Source organism: Chiloscyllium plagiosum, chromosome 8, assembly GCF_004010195.1.
Source record: "Chiloscyllium plagiosum isolate BGI_BamShark_2017 chromosome 8, ASM401019v2, whole genome shotgun sequence".
Lineage (NCBI taxonomy): Eukaryota > Metazoa > Chordata > Chondrichthyes > Orectolobiformes > Hemiscylliidae > Chiloscyllium > Chiloscyllium plagiosum.
The window spans coordinates 77,772,171-77,783,225 of NC_057717.1; positions in this window are offsets into that span (position 1 = coordinate 77,772,171).

The following is an 11,055-nucleotide window of genomic DNA, read 5'->3' on the forward strand; positions in this document are numbered from 1 at the left end:
TAATTCTCTGATGTGGTAACCAAAATTGAACCCAAACTTGAACAGAGGAAAAACATTATTGGCTCGCCAGTCCTCGGGATCTTTCCAGTGGTTAATGACCTTGGTCAAGACCCCAGCAATCTCTTGCCTCACTCAATAACCTGGACAGATGTTATCAGAATCTATAGCTTTACTCACTTTTATGCTCTTCAGGAGACACAGCACCACTTCGATCTTGATCACAAAATGCTGCGCATATCAGGCTGTTCCACACAAATCTCATTATTCTCCACATCCTTCTTATTGGCGAATACTGATTCAAAATACTCCTTTAAGAATACCCACATCCTCTTATTCCAAGCACAGTTTTCCTCCCAAAATCCTTGAGTGGCCATACCTTCTCTGGAGCGATTCTCTTCTATTTAATGTTGTATAGAACGCGCTTGGATTCTCTTTAACCCTACCTGCCAAGAACATTTCAGGGCGCCTTCCTTCTGTCCTGAATCCCTACCTGAGTTTTTGCATTTTCTTTTTATATTCCTCACAGGTCTTGTTTAATTTTACCATCCTAAAATTCCGTGTTATCCAACTGCCCCTTACCTTGCCTTCCTTATTATTCCTCCTGTCTGCAACATGCTGGTCTCAATATTGATCCCTTGGGAACGTCACTCCAAAATTTCCTCTCGCTAGAAAAGTATCCAGTGGTCATTACTCTCTTTTACCTATAATGTTAGTCAACTTTGTATCCATGTCATCACTACCGCTTGCACCATGACTTGTAACCTTGCTCACAAGATTTCTGGTAATTCATGTGAATCACATGAGTAACCTTGGCATCATCTACCCATCGCAATAATTTCATATCATTCAGCAAGTTGCCTATGCAAAATTTCTTCTTGACTTTACCAAATCAACCCACCTTTTTCCACGTAACTGTGAGATCTGTCCGAAATAATTGCTGCCAAAAGCTCTCCCATCACCAGAATTAAACTGGCAATGCTGTGACTGTCAGGATTGACTTTAAATATTCTTCAGAACAAACCTGTAAGTTCTCTCCTTCAATCTCCTGGCACATCACCCGAGACCAGGGGAAACTGTAATGTTCAGGCCTGTCGCACCACAACGTAGCTCACACTTCACCTAAAAGCCTTAGATGTATCTCATCCTGCCCTGCTGTTCTGTTAACTCCGAGAGCGTCCACCATTGGGATAGCAACATTGATAGAAAATGTGTCCCTTTCAGTACTTTGTACCTGCACATTAACAGTTTGCTGATTAATATTGAAACTGTTTTCTCACCCTCACTGGAAAGTTTTAAAATAATCTTTCAGTTCTCGACAGCGTGAGTCCCTGAACGGCCCATCAACCTCGAGCTCGTGCACTTTTGATAAAATGGCCAGGCCTCAAGACTCCGCGTCAGCCCTCAGGACGGGTCTGAGCTCCCCATCTAGTATGGTTTAGTCATAAAGTCTGTCAATCCTGTGGTTCTGCCCAATAGGAAGTGAGGTACCATGCAGGGAATCTCGTCTGGAGGTGAATGTGGAGGAAAAGCGAAATCACTGGAGAAACTCGGATGTTTGGGCAGATTCTGAGGAGTTATAATAGAGGCAACGTTTCCAATGCAGATATGTGGTACATATGCTGACAATGATGGGGAGGTCGTCGTTCTCAATCTCACTGCTGCAATAAATGGCTAATGAATCCTGAAACAAAGAGAAGAGGAGTTAGTCACAGAAAGGGATGATTCATTGTGTGGCAGGAAGAAAGAAAAGTTGATCATGTGGTTGGCTGTGCTTGAAGCAGCCCCTGTCATTACAAGGCGGCACGGTGGCACAGTGGTTAGCACTGTTGCCTCACAGCGCCAGAGACCCGGGTTCAATTCCCGCCTCAGGCGACTGACTGTGTGGAGTTTGCACGTTCTCCCCGTGTCTGCGTGGGTTTCCTCCAGGTGCTCCGGTTTCCTCCCACAGTCCAAAGATGTGCAGGTCATGCTAAATTGCCCGTAGTGTTAGGTAAGGGTTAAATGTAGGGGTATGGGTGGGTTGCGCTTCGGCGGGGCGGTGTGGACTTGTTGGGCCGAAGGGCCTGTTTGCACACTGTAAGTAATCTAATCTAATCTAATCTAAAGGGTTTGGACTGCGTGCAAAGGACACGGAAGGTGTTGACGAATTAAAATTGTTGAATTTGATATTTCGCCCCGAAGGCTGCAGGCTTACAAGCAGAAAGTGAGTGTGTTCTTTCCTTCGAGCTCAGCTTCCTGGATCCCTGCAGCAGGCCTCCAGTGAGAGATGCTGGACCTGGGAAAACGGTGATGAGTGGAAGTGGCAGGAAACAGGGAAGGTCGGGATCATTCTTACGAAGCGTAGGCGTCCCGCAAAGAGGGCATCCAAATCTGTGACTCGTCTCCCTGATGTAAAGGAGAAACTTTGTGAGCAGTTAATACAATAAACTCATTTGAGTGAAGTGCAGGTAAAACGCTGCTTCACCTGGAAGGAGTCTGGGATCTTAGACAGTGAGGACGGATGAGGGAAACGGGCAATCTGTGATTGCATGGGTGACATGGGAGTGGATTGGAATCAGAGAAGAACCCTGGTGTCCCTGAGGGCACAGTCCCTGTAGGATGCTGACAAAGCAGGGAAGTGAAACATAAATGTTTGCTGGAGCCCTCACAATGTAGGTGGTGGAACTTGCTGCTCATAATCCTTTGGATGCAGATAGAAAGCATCGTATCGGCCTGCATCATGGCGTGCTGTGGCAACTGCTGTTCCCAAGACCAGAAGAAACTGCAAAGAGTTATGAACAACGCACAGTCCATCACGCAAACGAGCCATCTACTTATAGCTCCCGCTGTCTCAGGAAAGCAATTGGCATAATCAAAGACCCCTCGCCGCTCCATTATTATCTCTAAAATCGTTTTGCATGAGACGGAGGACAAAAAATGTTCGATACACGCGTGTCGATTTAAGAACAGCTTTATCCCCAAAACTATTAGACTTCAATACGAAGCTCTCAATTTTTAAATTTAGTTTTCATCTTAGTCACTATCCACCTTCTCTCTGCAGCCAAAACATTGTATCCTTCACTCTGTTCTATTACCTTCATGCGCTTTGGATGATATGTTAAGATCTGTGTGTACTGCACACAGAACAAAGCTTTATTTTACTGTACATGGATACATGCAATAATAATAAATCAAAAATATTGGTGGGATGGCATTTAAGACCAGTGGAATCCACTTTGAAGATAAAAACTGTATCTTTCAGAGGCCCTGCTGGGATTGACAGGCCCGGTAGTCATATCCCAAACATTTCCTATACTGGTGCCCTCACCACCACATTCTCTTCCGTCCCACAACACTGATAGGATCTCTTTTGGTCCTCTCTTTTCATCCCATAAGCATCCGCATCCAAAAGACCATAAACTGAAGTTTCGGCTATTTCACATTCAGTTGTCCCATGGCCACTGGTCAAAAGAACCCAGTGTATGTTACCTGGCCGTGGCAACATGTAATAAGGACTGCGGCAGATGGAAGCTCTCTGAAAGCACACCTTCTGTGCAGCACAACTCATCAACTAGGAGAAAGTGAGGATAGCAGATGCTGGAGGTTAGAGTCGAGAGTGTGGTGCTGGAAAAACCTGATGAAGTGCTTCTTCGCAAAACTTCGATTCTCCTGATCCTCGGATGTTGCCTGTGCTTCTGTGCTTGTCCAGCACCACACTCTCGCACACGTCATCACTTGGAACCACAGGACAATCTTCATTGAGCAGTACTCATCAGGCAGGTGAAAGGTGGACCAGAGAAGAAGAGGAAGAGGGAGAAAATGTTTGCTACCACGTCGGTGAGCGAAGAGACTCCTGCCCCCCCCCCACCCCCCCCAACCCCCATGCTTGAATGAAATTTTCACATTTCGTGCCGACAGTCTGTTTGTTCTCTGGCATCATTACTGATTCCAATTTTCACGGATGTACATTTTCGTTATGTCCCTCTGGTAGAACGGACGCTGCGAAATTTGAAAGGTTCAGAAAAGATTCACATGCATGTTGTCAGGTTTGAACGGTTTGACGTACAGGGAGAGGCTGAATTGTTACGGGCTGTTCTCCCTCGAGAGTAAATGCAAAGTTTTAGAAAATCATGGGGGACATCGATAGGATAAACAGACTAAGTCTTTTTCTCTGGGGCGGAGGAGTCCAGGACCAGAAAACATAGGATTAGGGGAATAGGGGCAAGATTTAATAGGGATCGACAATGCAACCTTTTCATAAAAAGGATAGTGTATGTACGGAATGAGTTATCAGTAGAAGTGGTGGAGTTTGGTACATTTACAGCTTGTAGAACATAGAACAGAGAAAATAGGAAAATGCAGCACAGAACATTCCCTGAGGCCCAGGATGTTGTGCCGAGACGTAATCCTAATGTAAAATATGGTAACTTAACCTACGCATCACTCACCTCACTGCTATCAATGTGCATGTCCAGCAGTCGCTTAAATGCCCCCAATGACTTCGCTTCCACTGCCTCAGCGAGCAACGCATTCCATGCATTCACAGCTGTCTGCGTAAAGAACCTACCTCTGATGTCTTATGTATACCTTCCTCCTAATATCTTCAAACTATGACTTCTCGGACCAGTCAATCCTGCCCTGGAGAAAAGTCTCCGACTATTGATTCTATCTATTTTTCTCATAATTTTGTATACGTCGATCAGGTCTCCTCTCTTCCTCCTCCTCTCTCGAGAGAAAATTCTGAGCTTATTCAAACTTTCTTCATAAGCCAACCCCTCCAGTACAGGCAGCATCCCGGTAAACCTTCTTTGAAACCTTTGCAAAGCCTTTGTATCTTCTCTACAGTAAGGCGACCAGATCTGGACGCAATATTCCAAGTGTGGGCTCAACAGGGAATAATGGAGCTGCAGCAAAACCTCGCGGCTCTTAAACGTGATCCCCTGTTAATGAAAGCAAACACGCCATATGCTTTCTTCACTACCCTATCCACTTGGGTGGCAACCTTAAGGGAACTATGTACTTGTACATCAATATATCTTTGATCCTTCACACTGCCAAGAATCCTGTCTTTAATCCTATATTCAACATTCGAGCTCGACCTTCCAAAATGCATCACTTCGCATTTATCCGGGTTGAATTGCATCTGCCATTTCTCAGCCCAGCTCTGCATCCTGTCTATGTCGCACTGCAGCCTACAGTAGCCATCCACACTATCGACGACACCTCCAATCTTTATGTCATCTGCAAATTTACTAACTCACCCCTCAACCTCCTCATCCAATTCATTTATAAAAACTACAAAAAACAGAGGGTCAAGAACAGAGCCCTGCGGGACCCCACTCAAAACTGTCCTCCAGGCAGAATACTTTCCACCAACAACCACTCTCTGCCCTCTGACAGCCAGCCAATTCTGAATCCAGATAACCAAATCTTCCTGTATTCCATACGTCCTGAATTTATGAATAAGCCTACCATGGGGAACCCTATGAAATGCCTTGCTCAAATCCATACACACCACATCCACTGCTCGACAGTCATCAACCTATCCTGACACCTCCTCAAAGAACTCAATAAGGTTTGTGAGGCATGACCTGCCCCTCAGAAAGACATGCATTTAAAAGGCATATGGCTGAGTATATAAATAGGAAGGTTAAAGAGGAATATGGGCCAATGTTGGCAAGTGGGACTAGATGAATTTATGATATCTGGATGGCATAGACGAGTTGTATCAAAGGATCTATTTCCGTGGTATACATTTTTGTGACTCCATAATTAACTAATGTATCATGCCTAAACTGATGCTGCTTTCCAAACTCAATAAGCCATGAAAAATGTTACTGAGGAATTATCGACTGCCTGTCTTAGGTTACTGTGATCACGAGCATTCCAAAAAATCAACAATAGTGTGTCATTTGGAAGAACTGTATGAGATGTCAAGTGAGCCCTTTCTTGCTATTGAGAACAAAAAGTCGCCTTTTCCAAGCAAAACCTGGTGACGCTGATGAGATTATTATTCGTAACTGGCAAAACATATATTAATGGGGATTAATGCTCAATATGATGCTCATTATTACTTAATCTTGCCTCAATAACGCACAGGATCCCAAAATACCATCTGCTGACCAGAATCTAAGTGTCGAGAAATTCCAACACTGACGTTAATGGATTCTTGCGGTACCAGCTCGCAACTTGCTTCGCTGAACATCTACGTTGGACACCCGGAATCACCATCTGAGGGTGTGCTCAATGAGCAACAGCCACATTCACCCCCTGTCTATGGATACTGGCATCCAACATCTGACATATGCAAACCTTTCCACACCATCACAGCACAGCAACAACCTACTTACAATTCATGCTTGTACCGCCAGGTTACTCGGGCAATTTGCATAAAAAGAGCAATTGCCCCGCTCACCATGTAGGTGAGTCTGCATCTTTGCTCCTGCAGCTGCCGTGGGGCCATGCCACATGATGCATGATCAGATTTAATCAACTGGATCTGTTCATGGCCCAGGAAAGGATCTGAGAGTTTCACATTCTGTGCGTAAATGTGTGAGAAAGTATGTGTATGTGTGTATTTCTAAATGCATGGGTGTCTGTAAGTCTGAGAGTGTGCACATAAGTAGACGTGTATTTCTTTTGCCTATGTGTGCGAATGCATGCAAGTGTGTGTGTGTGAGTGTGTTTGCGTGCATGTATACGTTCATGCGCACGCACATGTGTGTTTCTGAGAGTGTGAATGTATCTGCTCACCTCAGTTCGCAATAGCCCATCATATATGTTCAGGTTATGACCCCCTAGTGTACACTCCATAGTTACCTAAAGCAACCTTCCTGCGTTCAGCCTGTCTACCCCTGTTAGAATTTTATAGTTTTCTATGAAATACCTCGTCATTCATTTAAACCCAGTGTATACACTCCCAACTGATCTAGTCTCTTTTCATACATTTGTCCTGCCTTTCCAGGATTAGTGCGTGAAACCTTTTCTGCGCTACGTCCATCGTCAGAATATCCTTCCACAGATAAGGATAAGACAGCGCCGCACACTCTTCCAGATTTGGTCTCAATAAGACGCAGTGCAATTTCAGCAATCCATCCCTTGCCCTGTGACTCGAAGTCCCTCGCTATGAAGACCAAAACACCATTTGCTCACCTGTTGCACCTTCTTGTTTACTTTCAGCGAGAGGTGTAGAAGGACACCAGCTCTTGTTTTAATGTCTACTCCTTTTTGGTCAGCAACTGATTGTTTCTGGACCAGGTACACCCTCAGAGTCACAGAGTCAGAGTCAGACTACACGGAAACAGACGTTTTTCTCCAACTCGTTCATACGAGTATCTTTCAGTTAAATAGTGCCACCTGCCGACGCCTGGCACATATCACTTCAAATTTTCCTGTCTATGTACCTGTCCAAATGTGTTTAAATTTATAATTGTGACCACCGCTACCACCTCCTCTGGCAGCTCGTTCCATCCATGCACCATCTTTTGTGAAAGGAAATTCCCTCTCAGGGCTGATTTGAATCCTTTCTATTTAATCTTCAACCAATGTGCTGTAGTTTTGGACTCTCTGTCCTGGGTAGAAGATCTTGGCAATTCACTTTATCCCTGTCTTTCATGACTTTGTAAATTCTATAACGTCGCCACTCCTCTGGTATTCTCTGCAAGAAAAGTCTCAATTTATCCAACATCACCGTTTAACTCAATCCCACCAGTACCAAGAATATCGTTGTGAATTTAATCTACAATCTTTCTCAGAAATCAACATTCTACCGGAAGCAAAAGGAACAGAACTGTGAAGCAGTATTCTAAAGGTGGCCTCTCCAATGTCCAACATAACGTCAAGGTGATGTCCCAAAGCCTATAGACAATACTCTGACAAATTAAGTCAATAATGCAAAATGCCTTCTTCGCTAACATATTGCCCTCTGAGAATAGGCAATAGACAATATGTGCAGGAGTAGGCCATTCTGCCCTTCGAGCCTGCACCACCATTCATTATGATCATGGTGGATCATCCTTAATCAGTATCCTGTTCCTGCCTTATCTTCATAACCCTTGATTCCACTATCCCTGAGAGCTCTATCCAACTCTTTTTTAAATGAATGCAGAGACTGGGCCTCCACTGCCTTCTGGGGCAGAGCATTCACCACAGCCACCACTCTCTGGGTGAAGAGGTTTCTCCTCATCGCTGTCCTAAATGGTATACCCCGTATTTTTAAGCTGCGTCCTCTGGTCCGGCACGCACTCATCAGCAGAATCTTGTTTCCTGCCTCCAGAGTGTCCAATCCTTTAATAATCTTATACATCTCAATCAGATCCCCACTCAGTCTTCTAAACCTAAGGGTATCCAAGCCCAGTCGTTCCAATCTTTCAAAATAAGATAGTCCCGCCATTCCATGAATTGACCTTGTGAACCTATGCAGCACTCCCTCAATAGCCAGAATGTTTTTCCTCAAATTTGGACACCAGAACTGCACACAATATTCCAGGTGCGGTATCACCAGGGCCCTGTATAGCGGCAGAAGAACTTCTTTGCTTCTATACTCAATCCCTCTTGTTATGAAGGCCAGCATGCTATTGGCTTTCTTCACGACCTGATGTCCCTGCATGCTTGCCTTCATTGAATGGTGTTCAAGAACACCCAGATCTCTTTGTACTGCCCGTTTATCTAACTTGACTCAATTTAGGTAGTAATCTGCCTTCCTGTTCTTGCCACCAAAGTTGATAACCATACATTTATCCACATTAAACTGCATCTTTCATGCATCTGTCCACTCACCTGACCTGCCCAGATCACCCTGTAATCTCCTAACATCCTCCTCACATTTCATTCTGCCACCCAGGTTTTTATCATCAGCAAATTTGCTCATGTTACTATTATTACCATCTTCTATATCATTAATATATATTGTAAAAAGCTGCGGTCCCAGCACTGATCCCTGTGGCACCCCACTCTACACTGCCTGCCATTCCGAAAGGGAGCCGTTTATCAGTACTGTGTTTCCTGTCAACCAACCAATTTTCAATCCAAGTCAGTACTTTGCCCCCAATAACATGCGCCCTAACTTTGCTCACTAACCTCCTAAGTGGGACTTTATCAATGGCTTTCTGAAAGTCCAGGTACACTACATCCACTGGATCTCCCTTTTCCATCTTCAGAGTTGCATCCTCAAAAAATTCCAGAAGATTAGTCTGGCATGACTTTCCCTTCATAAATGCATGCTGACTCTGAACTATCCTGCTACTGCTATCGAGATGTGTCGTAATTTCATCATTTATAATTGACTCCAGCATCTTTCCCACCACTGAGGTCAGACGAACTGAACTGTGCATCTGCACCCCAAATTCCCTGTGTTCATCAACTCTCCCCAGAGTCGTGCTATCTTGGAACCAAAGGGATATATCCTGGATTATTAATGAGGGTGAGATTCGCAATACATGCTACTCCAAAACGGAGTTGTGCCGATTGCAACCGCAAGACACATTGCTTGACAATCACCTCTGCTCTTCACAGTTATTCATCTCTATCGGCTACAGCTTCTGCTCCTGCAGTTGTATTGAGTGATCTGAGAAGACGATGAATTTAGCACACGCATCCAGTTTTAATTTAACATGATGTTGCCAGAACCTGAAGAGGCTCTCGGAAAACAGGGGCTCACACCCATTCTCAGATCGTCAGACAGAGAGAGATTGAAATTGCACCAACAGGGAAAGCAAAATGGATACGATATACATAAGATGTACGAAGAGATAGAAAAATATTCGGAGACATGAAGAATAAGGCAAGGACAAAATTACAAAAAAAAAACGAGAGGTACGGAGAAAATGGAAGGATGTACACGCAGGCAGTGAGAACGTGAGACTGATTTATACAGAGAGAATGACAGTGGAAGACACAGACGAAAGAAACACAGGGCAATTTAAAGAGAAAAACAGAGGAAGGCGACAACAAAGGGACATGGCCATGGAGAAGTTTGGGATTGAGTTGGGGTGCATCATGATGCAATGTTTTACAGGTAATTCCATGTTGTTGTCTGTTTAGGTTTTCTCCTGAGGAAGTTGGGAGGCACCTTCAGGTTCCGGATATGAGGTCATATCAACTCGAGCCTGCAGGAGGCATCAATTGGACGGTGCAGGGACCGTTTCCATGCAGCATGATATATTGATACCATTGACTGCATCATGGGCCGAGGACAAAACACTCAGAACAGAACGAACTCTGCAGAGATTAGTTTTGCGGCACCATTCAGAAGATGCTAACCAATAAAGAGATCTCATATAGAATACACCGAACAATACAGAGACATCACTCAGAACGCATCGACCACGAGAGAGACATCGTAAGGGAAGGTCTGACCATTAGAGACATAATTCAGAAGTCACTGACATATAGGGAAGCTTTGCTTAGGCTGTGATAACAGTACTGACTATCTGCCTGGTCCTGTGCGATTCACTGAGCTCTGAAATCTAGCAGGATCCTGAGCCAATTCAGGGATCTCCGTGCAGCATTACATGCATCCAGCATAGTAGTGCAGGACAGCTTTGGGAGAGACATACAGGAACTAGCTTGGAGCTCCCTGCTCGATGCTCTATCAGGGTTTTCTGTCAGTACAGACTAACTCTCTATATGCACCCAAGGACCTTGCTCAGAACACTCTCAACCTTAGTGTTTATGCTGGAAAAGTTGAGGACCAGAGATTTCTGACACCTTTTCGTACACATAATGGTTTACACCATGGAGTTGATGTTGCTGATAGGCGGAATTTGAATGAAAACCTTCTGCTGCATCACTGCATCCGATTCCTTTGCATCTACCACCGCTGTTGGAGCGGGTAGGAGAAGATGAAGGGTCAGCTGTAACCCAAATGACATGGAAGACAAGTATGGTTTATATCATAGCGCCTGAGACCCGGGTTCAATTCCCGCCTCAGGCGACTGACTGTGTGGAGTTTGCACGTTCTCCCCGTGTCTGCGTGGGTTTCCTCCAGGTGTTCCGGTTTCATCCCACAGTCCAGAGATGTGCAGGTCAGGTGAATTGGCCATGTTAAATTGCCCGTAGTGTTAGGTAAGGAGTAAA